This window comes from Tasmannia lanceolata, unplaced genomic scaffold (assembly GCF_043159265.1).
Source record: "Tasmannia lanceolata isolate RefF3 unplaced genomic scaffold, GAP_Taslan_0.1 ptg000037l, whole genome shotgun sequence".
NCBI classification, from domain to species: domain Eukaryota; kingdom Viridiplantae; phylum Streptophyta; class Magnoliopsida; order Canellales; family Winteraceae; genus Tasmannia; species Tasmannia lanceolata.
The window spans coordinates 19,598,398-19,618,604 of NW_027518714.1; the positions used below are offsets into that span (position 1 = coordinate 19,598,398).

Here is a 20,207-nt window from a genome sequence, read left to right on the forward strand (position 1 = left end):
ATGCTTGGCGAGAGTCCTCCATGGACGAGGGGCAGGTCCGCGCCCCTTGGTATCGAGGGACGCTTCTTACGCGTACCATGGTACATATTTCGCGGCACTTCCGCGACGGAGAGGTACGTCCTTTGGACTTCTTTTTTGATTCCTAGATTTTTAAGATTGCTTTTAGCTTTGATTTTTCTCCTGTTTGGGAAATGTTTTGATTGTTTTCTTGGCTCTTTGCACAGGTTCTTCCTACTATGACCACGAGAGGGTCATTGAGAGATCTTCGGGCGAGGTGGAGGACTCTACATCCCAAGGCTCGGATTTTTGTTGAGAGGTCGGGGCTCCAGAGAGTCGTTTCTTTGGAGTTAAAGGGAGTGGGGCCAGGCTTCGTGATGGCCCTAGCAGAGCGCTAGTGGGATACGACCCACACTTTCCACTTCCCGATTGGGGAGGTTGGAATGACTCCGTTGGCTTTATGCGCTGACAGGGCTTCGGATAGGAGGGATTCCCATCGTCCTGACTCTGGTTATAGCAGAGGATTTCAGAGAGACTCTGGGGGTGCCAGAGCATGATAGTCGGGATCGGCTAGGGGAGCCTCCTCATGTCTCCATGCCGATGTTGTGGATGACTAGACTTGACCACTGGCCAGAGAGACCCGATGAGCCAAACAAGAAGAGCTATCGCTAGCTGCGATGAGTTTTGTGATTTCCCTTTTGGGACATAGCCTGTTCGACGGGACAGGCAACACAGTCCGTAGGGACTTTTTGAGCGTGGTTCGCCACATCGACAGATTAGCGGACTATGATTGGGGAGGGGCAGCTTACGCCTTCCTGATCAAAGAAATGAACTTGCTGTCGCAAGGAGCGACGAAGTCCATGTGCGGGCTTTGGTACATCTGAGTGGTACATCTTTTACCCTTCTCTTTTTGAAATTTGAATTTGTTTGCTTTTTAGCTCATTGCTTATGATAGGAATTGTTTAAGTAACTTTCTTTTGTTTGATGACTCTTGTACAGGCATGGGCCTTCGAGTGCTTTGGCCTTCTTGCCCCTGAGCTCAGGGAGCCAGACAGAGTTTATTTCCCAGCGCATCTCATGGGGTCACGCCCCATTTACATTGCGGACTAGGTTCCCCTAGCCATTGGCCGGATTCAGCTAAACAATGTAGTACTTTAAATTGTTTTCATTTTCAGTACTGCATTTTTGCTTTGAATTGTCCTCATGTCTTTGACACATGGTCTATGTTCTGGATGATCACCAGGAGGTTTTGAGAGAGGAGTTTGCAAACTCTAGGCGCATTACTCGGAGGATGGCGGCTTTCCACTGCCATTTGGGGGCTGCAATTTACCTGTCGGATCGGATAGCCCGCCAGGCACTTGGGCACGAGATTCACAGAGTACCCCCTCCTCCTTTCGGCAGCTTGAGGATCTTAGACTGAGTCGAAGCGCCCCAGTTGGAGATCATACAGACTCGAGGGTTTGAGATCCCAGAGGATCACTTTCTGCCTGGAGACTACACGGCCTGAGCTACAATGGAGCTGATGCCTCCATTGACTTCAGGACATGTATTCTTCTTCACCTATCCTTTTTTTCTTTTCAGTTTTGATTTGATCGCTACTGAATTCCTTTTATTGATTTGAATCATCCTATTTTCTACAGAGGATCTTGAGGCTCCTGCTTTTGCAAGAGAGCCTTATGACGAGGGCCGAGCCATTGATGAGGCCATCAGGGCCACGACTTCCGGCGTGAGAGGCGGTCCGGTGTTCAGAGAGCTTGCTTCTGTCTTGGCGGGCAGGGTAGGAAGAGGGAGGCCTTCTACCCGTGGTCGAGGTAAGGGACAGGCGGTGGCCGAGACGTCTTCGTCGAGGTCTTCTTCTCCTGAGAGACGGGAGCGTCGTCCGCCAGTTCAGATGCGGTCCGTAGCCCGAGGGTCCAACAGACGGGTTCCTCCTCCTGCTTCGTCAGAAGCTGGCCCATCTACCCTTCTAGAGCACTACCCAGTGCCAGGCTGGGGTGTCCTGGTTTTCGATAGGAGAGGGGTGAGGGAGATCTTTTTGACCAGGCCGCCAGAGGCACTTGGATACCCACTTCCTGAGAGGTCTCTTGGGGTGAGTGATTTTATTTATACATCTATTTCAGTATTTTGAAATTGTTTGCATATTTGATTTGAATTCTTTTGGTGTTGTAGCTTCCTCGCCACCAGGCGAATGACATGCTACTATTGGTGGGGAGCCTGAAGCTTCTGTTCGCCCAGCAGGTGGAGACTCTCAGGGAGTGGGAGTCTAGGATCTCGGCGCTGGAGCGGGCTCGACGAGAGGATGGCGAGATACTCTTAGCGCTTCAACAGGAGATCGAAGCCTTGAGGCAGAGGCTAGGGACACAGGAGGTTCCTTCGTCCAGACAGGTATGGAAATTCATTTATGTCTTTGATTTGAATTGAATTCTGCATATGTGTTTTGATATATGTTTGATATTCTAACACACTTTTGGATGCAAGAGGAGGTGTACAGGCCGAGGATGCCAGACCCAGAGGGCAGAAGCAGCACCGATGACAGAGACGACATGTCCGACTAGGACTATGTCGTAGAGGTTGAGGATGCAGAGGCCGAGGACACTACTTCGCCTGCCCGTTGGCGAGGCAAGAGGCCTATGAGCTAGAGCGCCCCTCCGGCGAAGAGAGCGAGGACTGGGATAGGCCTTGGGGGCATGTTTGCTCCCCGTCCTTTTGAGCTAGTAAGCCTATGGAGAGAGTTGATGCTACCGCTGGAGTAGACCCAGAGTTAGTTTTGGGGCTCCTTGATGTGGGGATGACGGCGAGCTCCACCTTGGAGAGAGACCAGCTGAGGGATCTCGAGAGCCAGGGGAGTCTTCAGTTTCTAAGCCTAGAGCAGACCTGTCGTCCGCCCCAGTGATTATCCAGGATTCTCCGGAGCAGAGCCCGACAAACCCTCCGGCTGAGCAGTGAGGATTTTTTTTGTTCCCCCAGTTTGGGATGAGATGTATTTATTTTTTACTGATCAAACATACATTTATTTGATATATGGTGCAGTCTTTTTGCTTTTATCTGCACTTGTTTGTGTTGTTGTATTGAAATAAAGTGCTTTTTGTATAAATATCCACCTAAAATAGGTGGATATTCATACAAAATGCCCCTAATTTAGTTCTTTGAACAACTTGTTTTTGAGCATTTTGCATTATTAGCGCTAATAATGCAAAATGCCCATTGCATGGTTTCTTTAATGATTTGATCATTCATTTTGTAATATTAGTCATATATTACTATGATTAATAATACAAAATGCCCCTAGTGTACATATTCCCGTAGACAAGAGAAAGTTAATACAAGGTAAGAAACAAGGGCAATTTCATTGCAATGAAAGGAGGGTACATTCTGAGCGTCCCTGATTTATGAAGTTACATTCTTCTGAACATTCTTGTTTTGCACACGGAAATCGGGCTGGACCTTGATCCTTTGAAACAGGAGAGAAGTCTGCTATGTTTTCCTTCAACATATGATTACCTTTGCCGGGTAATGGCTTTATTGGGGAAATGAGCTTTATTTTCTGAATTTTCCTATAGAAATGAATGGAAAGAGATTCAAATTTTACTGAAACAAATGCTTTTAATTTATTTTAGGTAAGTCGAACCTTGATAGATGAATTTGAATGCATTTGCGCATAGGCAGTGTTCCTTGCCTTTGGCTTTTCAATCATGGTCCAAAGACTCTTTAGATTGCTTGGAGTGTTAACTCATTTTTTTTGGACCAAAGAATGCTTTGTCCGATTTTTGCTAAAGGGATGCATTGTCATCGACCAAGTCTTTTTTTGCAAGTTTTCGACTTGGCAGACCGTTTTGCCCTAAATTTTGCAAGAAACGAATCCTCAGGTTTTCGTTTCTACGAGCATGATGACCGTAAATTTTTCCTAAGTCGCCTTTTCAGGTTTTTGACCTAATGGGTCTTCAGACCTTCTTATTTTTTTCTTTTCTTTTATCCTACACATATCTCGACTCGGATATAGGCAGGACTCCAGAATAGAGTTTCGAAGATCTTGGGTTGTTTTGCAAAATGTGACCGAACCTGGATTCAACATGATGTCTACGTACCCCAAAGAAGGTTGGGATCAGGTCCACATAGTTCGAAGCTTTCTGTTGGGGAACCAACTGAAACGAAGGGTTTCGTTGGTTTTGGAAAAGGTGACCGAACCTGAATTTGTCGGGTTGCCTACGTACCCCAAAGAAGGGTGGAATCAAATCCGCGTAGTTTGAGGCTTTTCTGTGGGGAAAATGATCGAAGAGGGGTAATATGAAGGGTTTTGTTGGCTTTGCCAAAGGGTGACCGGACCTGAGTTTGTCAGGCTGCCTACGTACCCCAAAGAGGCTGGGATCAGGTCCGCGTAGTTCGAGTGTTTGAAGACATCTTCAGAAGGGTTTTGAATTTGCAGGTGAGTTATTTTAGGCTCTAATCGGCGCACAGAGGCCTTTGATATTTATGAGTAATATCTTTTGATTTGATCGAGGTTGGTAGGTTCTGACATTCTATCTCCATTTTGGTCAAGAAGTCCGATGGCTTTTCCGGACAGGATTTCATCAACGATATAAGGGCCATACCAGTTAGGTCAAATTTTTTTCCTATGATAAAAAAGAGGAGCTCGGCATTCTCTAAGCACCATATCCTCCTCTTTGAGTTCTCAGACTTGAACCTTCTTGTTGAAAGCTCTTTTTATTCTGCGTTGATAGCCTTGTCCATGGTATGCTGCTTTCAGCCATTTCTCATCCATCATGCATAACTCTTGATGACAAATGCCGGCCCATTCAGATTCTGGTAGATTGCTTTCCATCAGGATTCTGAGTGATAGGCTTTTCAATTCGATTGGTAGGACAACTTCCATACCATACGTAAGCGAGTACAGAGTGGCTCCTGTGGATGCACGGACAGACGTTTTGTATGCCCATTATGCGAACGCAAGCTTATTTGACCAATCCCTATAGAATTGAGTCATCTTTCAAAGAATAGTCTTGATATTCTTTTTAGCTGCTTCGATTGCGCCATTAGTCTGAGGCCGGTACGATGATGACTTATGGTGCTTGATTCTCAACTCTTCACACAATGAGATTACCTCTTTCTTCAAGTGAGAACCGTTGTCTGATATCAATTTGTGCGGGACTACATATCTCCAGACGATGTTGGCCCTGATAAACTTGACAACTGATGCCGATGATATTGAAGATATGATTGAGCTTCGATCCATTTGGTGAAATAATCAATCGCGACAAGTATATACTCGTGTCCGCAGGAGGACTTTGGAGAAATTTTGTCAATAATGTCAATACCCCAAACTGAGAAAGACCACGAAGACGTGAGCGAGTGAAGCTCTGAAGGTGGCACTTGTATCAGATTAGCATGAATCTGACATAAGTGACACTTCTTGACAAATGTGAAGCAATCTGCTTCGAGAGTAGTCCAGAAGTAACCAAGACGAAGGGATTTTCCGAGCTAACATTTTGCCGTTCATATGAGGACCATAGACACCTGATTGAACATCTTATAAGATTTCTGCGGCTCTGTCTTCTTTGACACAGAGGAGCTTGACCCCGTCAAATGATCTGCGGTAGAGGTTTCCTCCACAAATGACATACCTAGATGTCAGTTTCCGCAATGCTCTTTTCTCCTTTTAACTAGGCCTCTGGGGATGTCCCTTGCCGGAGATAAGATTTTTGATATCGAAATACCAATGTTTCTCATCTGGACATTTGACTGCTATCTGAACCATGTATACATTTGCTGGGATGACATATCGCTTTATTGCCAAAGGACAAACCTTTACCCCTATTGGAGTGTCAACCATGGATGCAAGTGTGGCCAAAGCATCAGCGAACTTGTTTCTCAATCTAGAGATGTAAGTAAAGCTGATATTGTGAAAACTTTTCATCAGCCTCTTAAGGTAAGTGTGATACGGAATCTACCTATCTTCTTTAGTGAGCCATTTCCCATTTGTTTGACAAATGATCAACAGAGAGTCTCCGTACACATCGAGGTCTTGTACCTCTAATGACGGGGCTGCTTCTAGACCGGCTATGCAAGTGTGGATCCCTCCAGAAGGGGTGACCCACGAGGGTGTGTGTTACGATGATGATAGCGCTTTTGTCCATTGCATTTGAATATGGTTGCTTTTTTCATAAGTTTAGGATAAAAATCCTAACTTCATGAAATAAGCTGTAAGCCCAAGGGTGCACATGGGTTCAATCATTCACCTTACCTGCTTGTTTTGATGCTAGCAAACACAAATTGATTAGCATTGACAGACTAATGTGTTGCTTTGAGATGTTGTGTTGTATACAAAACTTTCATGTCATAATCGTCATTACACAAGTCTTCACAACACATGACTTGTGGATCAAGGATCAAAGGAACCAAGAGCTTGCACCTACAGTGAAGACATCCTCATTTGAAGATGTTCAAGTAAAGAAGCTCATCATGAAGAATATCTCACAAGTTCCCTAAGCAAGTGTTAAGAAGAAGCTTGGTGTTGAACAAGTCATTGGTGACACCTCATGCACCTCACAACATGCAATGAAGATTGAAGGATGTCACAAGAGCCAAGACAAAGTCAAGATGTTCACCCAAGCCGAAGAAGTCCAAGAAAGTGCAAAGGAGCCAAGACATTCCAAGAAGACTCAAGGTTCTTATTTTTAGAATGTATTTGGAGTCCTCTTGATTTTATATAAAATAAACTTTCAAAAGATTTTCAAAAATGGTTTTTATACTTAACATTTTACATCTTTGAAAACCATCAACACACCCAAAAATGTGTTTGAAAACCTTGGACTAAAGCCCAAAGACCATAGCCCAAAAAGCCCCTGGATTTTAAAGTTAAAATGGAATTTTACTCAGGGCTGATCGACCGGGCTAGGCCGGGCGACCACGGAATGGAACCTGGAAATCCAGGCCATCTCGAATTCTATCGGGCCGGGCGACCGCGAATACGTTTCTATTTCAAACAGAAACAATCCAGTATGGTGTGGGCGGTCAACCTCCATGGGTCTGGTCGACCGCGATAGTGTTTTGAGCAAAAAATTAATTTAAACAGTAAGCCCTTGCCGGGCGACCACCATTGGGCCGGTCGACCGCGCCGGTATGAATTTTGAATTTCAAAAGAAGAGCCCGATAAGGGCGGGCGACCGCCGTGCCTCGGTCGACCGCCGCGACTGGAAAATAGATCTGTTGGGGCTTTCGCAGATTGGCTTTTTCAACCATGTAAATTACAGTTTTACCCCCAAAACAGTCATATTTCCTTATGGGCTATATATACTGTAACGCCCCGAATTTTTGGAAATACCAACTCGGTGCGTAGAAGAATATTACATCATCTTTCTCAAAAACTTTCATTATTCCCAAGATCTCAAATACAACAACTACGTTTAGAGGGTTTACAGAAATTAGGTCTAACTTATTACATCTTAATTCAAGATATAGTTGATACATATTTAAAACATATTTGTCCTTTAGAACAGTTCTGGATTCAACTCTAGCATTCCTCATCTTTCATCTATACTTCACCTGGGGGTTGGAACAATAAAACAAGAAAAAAAAAGGGGTGAGCTCAAATAGCCCAGTAGGGTATAAACAACAAGTGATGTAGAGTTGTCAAGCTCATAAGAACATGATATTTTGTAGATAGGACATCTCACATTATAAACATGGAAAGAAAGAATAAGCACAACATACTTTCCAAACGTATAGAGAAAACTTACAGAACTTGATATCAAGAATTATATATAGAATTATATATATAGACTTCATTAAGCATAGATGCTTTCATTCATAGCCATATCTCGGCCCATTCATAGCCATACCTCGGCTCATAATCCTCTAGATTTACACTCTCTAGAGTCGTCTTTACCTACGTGCACATGGAGGACTATAACGCGTCCACCCGTCATCATATCATAACTCAGTCCATATTCAGAATTAGGGTATCACAAGATAAACTCTAAACATAAACATATCTCACGAAAACAAGTTTCGAGGATACAAAATAGAATTATAGCTTTATGAGTAAAATCATTTATCTGAAAGGAATGTGGTCTGAAAGAAAGGATCCCCATTGAATTCTCATCAGTTGTGGATCTTAGAAGGATAGAAACTCTTATAGCAATTGCGTATAAAGATAATCAAAGAATATGAAATATTCACATCCAGTATATCAAAAGAGAATCAATGGAAGAAAACCCTTACATATAGCAAAAGAGAATCAATGGAAGAAAACCTTTACATATAGCAAAAGAGAATCAATGGAAGAAACCCTTACATATAGCAAAAGAGAATCAATGGAAGAAAACTCTTACATATAGCAAAAGAGAATCAATGAAAAAAAACCTTTACATATAATTTTCCGGTCACTGGTTTGTTTGAGCTTACACCTTGGAGTGGATAACCTGTAAATATATTCTAATTTTATCAAATTCATGTTTTAAGGCAGTGTCCTTTCTGTCCAGGTAATGTCCATCTATGTCCAAAATAATGTTTCCTGTGTTCAGTGTTCTTTCTATTAAAATTTTAAGATCATGGGGCCCAGCATGCACTATTCATATGGACCCCACATGTTATGGACCCCACATGTTACTATTCATGTGGACCCCACAGGTTACTATGCTCAGCAGTTCACCATTCTTTGATTTAGTTTATTTCTTGGCTACTATGCTCAGCAGTTCGCCTTTCTTTGATTAAAGTTTACTTTACGGTTACTATGCTAGCATTTCACCGTTCAAATAAGATGGGCTACTATGCTCAGCAGTTCGCCTTTCTTTGATTAAAGTTTACTTTACGGTTACTCTGCTAGCATTTCACCGTTCAAATAAGATAATAAAACTTGCATAATCTATAGGTGGTAGAACCAACCATATTACCCATAATAAATACTTTAACTATATATATGAAAGACTTACCTTGGTAGTGATGAAGTGGATTTTCTTTTCCTTCTCCTCTCTCTCTTACTCTTTCTTCTCTCTCGTTCTCTTTTCTCTCTCTCTTTTTTATTTTTATTTTTATTTTTATTTTTCTTCTTCTTCTCTTCCTCTATTTATAGGTATTTTTTTTCAACTACAGTCTTAAATTCACAACTACTCTCTTAAATGCTTTTACAAAAATATAGGAATAGTAAGGTATAAATAAATGAATAGTAAAGGCTGCTTGAATAGTAACAGGATGATTAATATTATTTAATTATTATTTTCGTCGGTGAAGCGCAACTACTCATTAATGATAGTGGTTGTGGAGTGACCCGCTTAACCAATGAGTTAATGAAAGTGGTTGCGGTGTGTCCTTCTGGTAGTGGTTCCCACTAGTGATGGGTCCCGCTGGCGTTGGGTCCCGCTATTTGTGGGTCCTGCTTGTTGTGGGTCCCACTGGTGGTAGGACTCGCTTGTGTGGGGCCCGCTGATGTGGGACCCACTGTTGGTGGGACCCGCTTGTGAATAGTACTCGGTGGGTCCTACTGTGAATAGTAATTTTGAATAGTTTATCTCAATAGTGAACTTGCATAGTAATCTTGCATAGTGACTATTGTGAATAGTAATTATGAATAGTGACTATTGGTAATTTTTAATATGTGTAAGTATTTACTCATTTTTAGTTGACATCTGGGGCGGTGGTTTAGTGGTAGGAAGCCGTTCAATCCTCGCTCAGCGTTGGGTTCGAATCGCGTACGCCCCATTATGCCAGATGTCCTCATGCCCGATTAACTCGGGAAAAAATGAGTAATGGCCGATGATTACCCACCTATGAGGCCATTTTTATTTATTTGTATATATATATATATATATATATATATATATATATATATATTTTACCGGTTATTACATATACACTATAAAAAACCTTTCTACATAACCTTTTTACAAGATCAAATCCCATCTTCTTGAACCTAAACTTTTATGTGAAAGCTTAAACCTCTTTGAACTTGTAATTTTACATTCTATTAAGAGGATCTCCATAGGCTTTACATTTGTATATATTCCTTAGAGAGTTTGTGAGCTTTAAATGTTGTAATCAGCCTATCAAGAGGCATTGAGAGTTTCTTTCTTCTTATTTCTTCATTCTATGTTTGAGGGTCTCCGATTTGGCCCGGAAAGAAAGGTAAATCAATTGTACGAGGAAGGTGTCCTCGGAAAGGCTTCGTGCAGAAAAGTAGGGGTGGCCAGAACCGAAGAACCGAACCGGAACCGAAGAACCGAACCGGAACCGAACTGTAAAAAAATATTTTTGGTCCGGTTCGGTTCCACTGCTGAAGAACCGAACTTATTCGGTTCGGTTCCTGGTCTAATGTTCTCGGTTCGGTTCCGGAACCGAAGAACCGAACTTTGAATATATATATATATATATATATATATATAATATTTTTATATTTCTATTATACATATACTTAATAATATAAATTACTTATAATATTAATAAGTAATAGTTAATATGATTCTTATAATAAGAAAGTAACTTATATTATAACTTTAATTAAATTTTTTTATAAATTATAATTAATAATTAATAATTAGCCATTAGAACCGGACCGGACCGAACCGATTATGTTCGGTCCGGTTCGGTTCGGTCCTACTGTGTACTACGGTTCGGTTCTTACGGTTCATGGAACCGAGAACCGAACCGGTTGGCCACCCCTACAGAAAAGGGTGTGTGGACCCCGATCCGAGAGAGAGAGAGAGGTCGGGGACGAGCCCCTAACGACCTCTAAGATCATCCACGTGTGAAGGAGAGCTCTACCAAGGAACTCTCGAAACGGATGCCACGCTCATAGCATAGCACGAGTGGCGATAAATGAGATACCTCTTGATCCAAGGATAAATCCCCAAACCAAGACGTATCTAAAATAAACTCTGAGTCGCCATCCATGGATAGGCCATGGAACCCCAAATATAAATATGCTCTGTATACCATGGATAACCAGAAATATATATGGGCTCGTGCCTGATTACGAATGGAGAAGGTCTGAAGAGCACCCCCAACTCGTCCGAGTACAAGCACTTGGTCTCTTATCCCATTTATTATTAACCTTGAAGAGTCTTGGGCAAAAATCATGTAAAATATGAACAAATATCCCCGAGTGGACGTCTGTCTAAATATGCATGATCCGGGGATAAAATAATAAGCATGTGCAAAATAAATGGAATAAGTGTCGCCTAATCATAGCTAGGTTATGAGTGACATGCCTAACTGGTGTCTAAGTTCTGGTGGGCAAATACATGCATGCTACAGCTAAAGGTATAAGATATGTACATGAAAGTAAGAAAACACAACAAGACATACAATATGACTCGATACCACACACGACGCAACACAACAAATCCTAAACTCTAAACGATTTCGTCCGATTCTTTGGATGGTCTGGTATTCATCCAAATCTGCCTGTATCCCCGCCTCCACGAGAATCAAAGCAATGTAGTTCTTCGCACCTATTCTAGGCTAGGATGCCTAAGACATCTAAACTCTTATCCTAGACTCGACCTAAAAGACCAGACTAGTTATTAAAGCTTCTTGTGCGATTATTTAAATTCCAGTGGATTGTGAATTTTAGAACACCCTATATGCCCTAACTAAATGCAGGTTAGCCCTAAGCTAATGCAGGTGGTTCCTACAACCTATGTGTAACTAGGCTGTGTGTCCTAAGAAAAATAATAGGATCATTAACGCATCTTAGACCTAGTCATCAGTCGGCGATGTGAATCGCCAACTGACCAGACGGAGGCGTTCCTAGCTAGGACAAACTCCTAACTCTAACACAAACACACAACAAATCAAGGACAAACTCAACTCTTTATCTAGAACAAACTCCTAACTCTAGAGGAAGACCTTTTTGAAAACAAGGTTTTAAAGTAGTTTAAATAATTTTTGAAAGATTTACAAAGTTTACTTACAAAGTTTGGCTAGACCTGGGATAAAGATCCCAAGCTGCACTACGTACCTCGTGAGAGAGGATCAAGCCAACGTAGTTCAGAACATATTCCGAGATAAAGATGCTAAACAAGTAAACATGTGTGATTCACAAACAAGTAAACTAGCGTGCTCACAAACAAGTACACCAGCGTGGTCACAAACAAGTAAACTAGCATGATCACAAACAAGTGAAACGCCAATCAGATAACATATGTCTAAAGGAGGTGGCACCCCTAAAACAAATGAGACAAAACCTTTCTCCAAAGAAGAAGGCAAGCAAGATAATGAGACTGAGAGAACCCTATACTATGATAGAGGGTTGTCTAAAAGACTTATAGAATCTTCTAAAAAAGAAAGAAATTAGAAGGGAACGTTATATGGACTAGGCTAGTCCCCTAATGATGGGCTTAGGCTAACATCTTCATCACCTTTGCAACGATGAAGAGGACTTAAGGTTCAAGGGTATCTAATGACTAAGAATACTCTCTATAAGGAAAAAGAAGAAAGAAAAAAAGAAGACATAAAACACTACTATGACAAGGTAAGTATCTCTAAAGATGGGCTTGGGCTAACGCCTTCATCGCCTTTACAATGATGGGTGAACATAACTTCTACCATATCCTCAATTGGGTATTAACATTGCTAGTCTCTAATCATTTAAACAAATATCTCAAATTGGAATGACCTTTATCAATAATTTCTATATTCTAAATGACATAATGCAATAATTTATCGTTCTCTAATATATATATATATATATATATATATATATATATATATATAGAGAGAGAGAGAGAGAGAGAGAGAGAGAGAGAGAACATTTCCTACACACTTGTGTAGGTAAGTTACCTACACACTACCTTAAAACACAGTGGGCCCACATTGTTTGGGTGATCCAAACAATTCATTTGAATGGTCCTCACATAGATAGGGTGTCCACAAAAAATCAGATCCATAGGATCATCCCAACCCTACGATTTGTGGAGGTAAAATGGATGTGTATAAACCTTCACAAATTAGTCCATTTTTTGCCTCCATAGTTTGAATGGTTAGGATGATCCTATGGATCTGATTTTTTGTGGACACCCTATCTATGTGAGGACCATTCAAATGAATGGTTTGGATCACCCAAACAATGTGGGCCCCCACTGTATTTTAAGGTAGTGTGTAGGTAACTTACCTACACAAGTGTGTAGGAAATGTTTTCTCATATATATATATATCAATATTGAGATGAAACAAAAGAAAATAAATTTGACTCCATAGTGCTATGGTACCAAAATTTAAATGATTTAAAGCAAAAACGAACTCCTACAACTGATAAAACTTCCACCTTATTAATGTTTGAAGTAAAGGGCCAAATTGCAGTATAAACAATTCATTTTCCTAAGCCCAATGCTCAAGTATTTGAATCATTGCATCAAACATGCATAAATCATTAAACCAAATTACTATATAACTTTTAGCATTATAATAGCCAACAAGAGCTGCTCATGAATTAAAGACATGATAAATTAGTGCAACTAATGGAAGGCACAACATGAGCACTTTCTCTAACCTAATGATTATTCTAAACTAATCTCGATATTTACTACTCCATAGGGCCTATGCCTGTTAAGAAACATGATTGACCCAAGTGGAAACATTCCAGTTCACATTTTTAGAGGTTAAATGGCTCCCATAAAAACTCTAACAAATTCCAATCTATGACAATACAAAAGATATTATTCTAAAATTGAGTATTTCAAAGAGATTAGATGAACTTCAAATCTAGGCAAAACTAGACAAAGAAATAGAATTAACACTATCCTAAGACATTTTATCCTCTTAAAACTCAAAGAACTTTCTAAATGATTCCATCAGCTTTCGTAAATTTCATAAGAAAATAACTTCAATATTACTTTATCTTAATATTCTACTAACTCATATAGATATTATAGCAATTCAGTTCACAAGTTTTATGCAACCAACAACTTTACTACCACGGTTAATAAGAATATGTTTAAACCATATGCTTCTGCAATCTACTAATACACCACAAAGTCTCAATCATGAAACAAGGTCTCACTGATATGAAGAATGTGACAAGACTTTTTTTTATGTAGTTTTACAATAAAAAAGGCAATATCATCAATATAACCTGAACCTAACCAATATGTTTAAACTGCTAATCAAGACCAGATAATGCATAAGAAATTAACTAGAATCGAATTTTCAGAAATTTTAATGGTATGATAGAATTTCAGGCTATGAGGGATATTGTGAAATGTAGATCTAATGAGGAATACCAATAGGATTACAAGACTCAAGCTCTTACTTAAAATTTGAACCAATAGACCATAATAAGAACCAAGGTCTGATACATCAAGCTAACTAATATCACTTACCCAAACTATCTTTTAGGCACTTGAAAATTATTAATTCAAACTAAGAATCAGGCCCTACTTGTAAAGACGCATGATCAAACATAACTGCATGACTCAGATTTTTATTTCTAAGAATGAGAACAAACGGTAGTTTCAACAAAGGAACGTCCAGCAAGAACATTGCAATACCAAACTATGAATAAAATAAAGGTACTCCAGAAACCACGGAAAAATTATACAATCAAATGTTCCATATACATATGCCCAGGACATAGGGGTGGCAATGGTTCGGTTTCGGTTCGGTTTGACCCCCAAACCAAACCGAACCGAACTTTGAATCGGTTTGGTTTTACCAAACCAAAACCGAACCAAAACTGAATTTTCGGTTCGGTTTTGGTTCGGTTCCGCCAATTTTGCCACCCTTTACTCTTAATAATTGCAAATATTCGGTTTCGGTTCGGTTTGATACCCAAACCGAACCAAACTGAAATTTGAATCGGTTTGGTTTAACCAAACCGAAACCGAATTTTCGGTTCGGTTTCGGCTCGGTTCCGGTTCGGTTCGGCCAATTTTGCCACCCCTACCAGGACATGAGGTAATAATAATAATAGTAAAAAAATCGATCAACGATGGAACCAGCTGAGAGACATAACACATAAATTTGTGATCTACTAGTAAAGAAGAGAAATAAGATCCAAATTTCGTTGTTCTGTAATCTGAATATGCCCTGAAATCTTAAACAAAATCAACATTTAAAATCCATTTTTATCATCAATTACCTACAACCAAAGACCTTTGCAAATACTAAAATGATAATGACCTTATCATTTCTCTTCCTTCCTTTACCACCCCAAACTAATCTTCTTCTCTTATCCTTTCAATCACTACAGAAGCTTAATCGTTCTCTGCATTTTTTTTTACCAAAAAAATCAAAACACTCAACAGATCTTGGCACAATCTCCAGGGAAAAGGGTCGGGAAGAAGGCTCATTGGAAACTATTGGATGTGAAGAGAATGAAGTCAATCAGGAAATACAAAATTTGAGCTGCCTTATTATAATTTGCAAAAAGTCATCGGAGATAGCAGCCACTTATGGGATTTATAACCATGAACAGTAAAATAGATTCCAATGGTGAGGGTAAGATTTGTGGTGGAATGGCAAAGGAGATGGGAGCTCGGTAATAATGGCAAAGCTGGAAATATTGAGGAGATACACAGCACCTAAAAAATGTAAACTGCAGCCAAAGCCAAAACACCTTGCACAAGCATGACATTACATCCTTTAAACAGTCACACATCATCCAAACAAACATTCACATCATCATAACATCTCTTATTTATTCAGTTGGTATACCTTCCTTCAGAACTTGTATACATAATCATTCTATCTACTCATGATTACCCGATTAAAAGGAACAACTTTGTCTATTTCTAAAGCCACACAATTGTATAGCTATGGAAGAACAATTTATTTATTAAAATCATTTAAATAAGGAAAACAGTTTCAACAACAAAGCTACTACACTACTCCCAACCAGTTTATAAAGTGTCTATACTAAAAAAAAAAAATTAATAGCAGGCCTCTTTTACATATCAATGAATAGATCTATGAAGTAAAAATCATAGGGCGTGAAAAACCAATTCCATCCATTTTGTACATGAAGTTGGAATGTGCAGACAGTGTCCATATAATTATAAAGGAATAACCACATAATGCAAGCCACGCTTTCCTTATAAAGATCTACATAAGTAGCAGCTTGTGATAGTGAAGTTAGAGGTGTGTATTAAATCACCAATGATCAGCAAACCTCCTAGTTCAACTAACTGATGATGATAGCTTCTATGTTTAAACACAGAACATAGTTCAAAATGAAGATTTCAGTTTCAATAAAAACAAACCCCTGAACTTCAAAAATCAATTTCCTTCTATCCAAGGTTAACACCAAAGGGCAATGAACATCCAACATATGACAGATTTCAGCACAAAAGTATATGCAACGTATGAAATCATAAATGTGTGTTCACCATAAATTAAAGTACAGTCCCTGTAGAAACTCATGGAATTGGGCTCATTTATTATCTTTTCTTTAAATCTATCAACGACTTCCTAGAAAAATACTACGAACAAGGTTTCATTATTTGACAAATCAAATGTTTACAACCAAGAATTTTTACTAAACCTAATGCTATCAAGAAGAAAGTCCATTCCTTCAGTATATTAAACATATGCTCTAATAAGATCATCGGCCTGAAAGAATGATATAGACTAAAACAAAATCACTCAAGAGCATTTTTTTCTTTCAGAGAACAGGCTTTTGACTCCAACTGAAGTCATAAAAATCATTTGATTTTTTTATCTTTTCTAAAAAAAAAACACTTTACCTGCTGCTGACTAATTCTCATCTTGCAGTGTAAAACAAAACTAAAAATAATAATTCAAGAATGACAAACAAATGCTTGGAGGAAACAATTAGAGTGATTAAAGCTCCAATAACTCTAACAAAATTAAAATCTCATTTTCTTTCAAAAGGAATCAGCACAAATTTGGAATTCAATAATAGCTAAAATCTTAAAACTTTGAAGATCTATGATTTATAGCTTTAGATCTAAAGAAACTAAACAAAAGCAATGTAACAACGACAATCAGGGAAGAGAATCTATCAAAACAAAGCATAAAGCAACTGAGAATGCGATCCAACCTGAAATTAATCGGAGCTTCTGCAAATTACCGGAGAAGGCAATCTAGAAGGGAAAACCTGATCGAAGCCATGAATTCCTCTTTCTTCTTCTCTCTAATTTTTCGATCTGAAAATGATCCTTGGATAGAGTACTCTCCTCTGATTTTCTCCACGAAAATTGAGACCGGCTAAAATGATCTTGCCGGAGCTAAAGTTTGATCGGAGAAGAAGAAAATTGATTGGAAAAATCAAGAACAAGTGTTAGGGGTTTCGGTGATTTAGGTTTGGGGAATTAGGGGGAAAAAATCTCTCTCTCTAATCTTTCCTCTCTATTAGGAAAAGAAAACCCTCATTAGAAAAAAAAATGAGAGGTTAGGCTTGTATTTATAGGCTTTTTGGAAGTTAATATCGGCACTCCATTTTGATGGGCGGATAAATGCTCAATTCTGTCTGGATAATGCACCCCCACCTTTGATATCAGCACAAACTTGCCCTATCCTTAGTGCAATTTTTTATCGGAATTTTCTAAAATTTTGCCGAGAAATTCCTGGGGTTCTAATCTATTCAAAAATGTATTTATGGGCACCTAAAGCACTAGTTTGATAAGGATTGTCCTCCAAATACATGGATTTTTAGCTGTACAACTAGATTGGATTAGCTCACCCCCTTTATTGCATTGTACTGCACCATACTCTTCACTGAACTCATTTGAGGGACAACTCTTGTCTGATTTCTATGAAATTTTTCATGGACCTTAGTGAGACACTAAGCTATCCTAGAGTGAAATTTGGGACACCAGATCACTAATTTAATTAGGTTTCATTCAAATACACCTAATTGGAGTTCAGTCAAAATGGGGTGTCTACAGGGTGTGATTCCTTTGAAGAAGGAGTTGGTGTAAAGCTTTGAGATTCGCCCTTTGAAGAATCTTATTGGTTAGTGAAGAATCTCAACTGGACTCACCCCCTTTCAACCTGGACCGACACTAACCGGACCTACCCACCTAACCTTGCCTCAACCCGCATCAAATTCAAAAAAATACATGAGGTGATACACACTGGATATACATGTACTCATGTCGTGCATGAAGAACTGTTAGGTTTGACCTCATGAATCTTAACCCATATCCCCATCCCATCCTCCATAGTCCACATACCCATACATCATGTCTTTGCATCCAAATAGCATACCCCCCAATAACCTAACAGCATGCACACCATCCTAACAATTCTATGCCCATCAGTATACACCACTCACTTCCATAGCCACATGCCCATTTCATAGCCATAGTCACATACCTCATTCCCATAGCTACAGACTTCATCTCCATAATCACCTCCCATGGCCCATCATGTCATATCATCATCCACATACCTAACATCCTCTCTCTTAAGCCAGAACCCCTGCCTATCACCCTCTCTCTTAAAGCAAACTCACTACCCGGTACTTTCTTGGTCGAATCATTCCTTCCCGAAACCCACAACCCGAGTCCAGCTCGGACCCAAACCACAACCCAACTCGGACCCGAACCGCAACCCGGTTCAGCTCGGATCCAACCCAACCCAACCCGGTTCAGCCCTAACCCAACCCGGTTCAGCCTTAACCCGGTTCAGCCCCAACCTAACCTGGTGACCCAACCCGACCCAAACCCAGCCGTCCAAGCCCAAATATGTATAATCTACTCAATTTAATCATAGCCATGGTTACATACCATATTCCCATGCCTCGTCACTAAGTAGACCCCATCTCCTTGATTATTCCCATACCCTTCAATATATCACCTCATCAGATTTTATCAAAGCCCATATCCCACCAGACCACATCACCATACCATAATATTCTTACCCAATGTATCAGATTGTCACAATCCAAAACTCATCCGACCATCTTTTCTATCTACCATAGAGAACTTCATCCCATCAATTACATCCATAGCCTTGTCACCATGAACAGACTACACTCATAACTCCCATGTCCATGCCCCATCAGACCACCATAGCCATTTCCATGTAACAATTCAACCATATCCGCATACACAACCCATATACCCATACCCCAACCTGCACCCCAAAGCCGTAACCCGGACCCGCACCCAAAACCTACAACCCGACCCACGGCCGACTTGGCCTTGACCCGAACCTCGCAGCCCCCTTGGCTTTAACCCAACCCGACTCAACCCGTACCTAACCCAACCGGTCCAACCCAGACCCGCCCGGTCTAACCCAGCTCCAACTCAACCCACGCTAGACCTACCCCAACAAGCCCAACAAATCCAACCCGGATCTAATTCAACCAGAGGTGAACCCCTAAAGCCGCACCTCACCCCAACCCCACTCGACTTATTTACCCAACCCAAAAGCCGCCTAATCCAATCGACCTAACCTGACCCCAACCCCAAAGACCCACACCCAATATTCAAGTTAACTCACCATGTCCGGCCTTCGCCTAGATTAGTGCCTAACCCGTGCTCCAACCCGTGCCTAAAAGGTGCCTACCAGAGCCTATCCTGGTTTGCAACCAGTGCATACCAGTGCTCAGGATCGTGCACACCAGTGCCTATTCTGGTTTGCACTCAATGCGCACCAGTGCCCAGGATGGTGCACACTAGTGCCTACGCTGGTTTGCACTCGTTGCACACCAGTGCCTTAGATTTTGCCTATCCCAAATGAGTCCATGCCTAATGCTAGCATGCACCAATGCCTAAGGTAGTCCATACCAAAGATGGCTAGGTCCACTTCCAACCCAAACCGCAATCCGGTCCAACCCGGTCCAACCTGAGTCAACCCATACTGAAATCCCACTAGGCAACCAAAGGGGGGGAGAGTTGTGTGTCTTTATAAAACTTTGCCTTTTAATATTTTTTTACCAAAATCACCCTAGTTTTATCTTTTTTTAATTAAGTTCAAATAGTTGAGTTTAAAACAGTTATTGCCAATTAATACAAACTCAAAAGCCTTGTTGATTATTGACTTAATTAAGCGGATTGGTATTCAAATTAACAAGGTAAAGATGTTTAAGTTTAATGCCTATGACAATTACTCTCACAACACAAATATGAAAATGCAAGAGCAACCACAAATGAAAGAGTGAGACAGAGAGATGAGTACCACACAAGAGACACAAAAATTTATAGTGGTTCGGTCTTAAACCCAAGACCTACTCCACTCTTCTCAAGTTTTGTCTCTTTGAGGATTCCACTAAATATCCAATTTAGTACATACAAGGATGGCTCAACGTCCTTCTC

General features: G+C 40.3%; 1 long non-coding RNA gene across 1 annotated transcript; it reads right to left on the bottom strand.

Moving 5' to 3' along the window:
* Positions 1-7,347: 7,347 nt before the first annotated feature.
* Positions 7,348-17,299, bottom strand: LOC143862607 (uncharacterized). Its single transcript, XR_013240382.1, has 2 exons — positions 16,985-17,299; positions 7,348-7,536 (listed from the first exon to the last, which is right to left on the bottom strand). It is a non-coding gene; the product is annotated as an uncharacterized LOC143862607 (long non-coding RNA).
* Between the last annotated feature and the right edge of the window lie 2,908 nt (positions 17,300-20,207).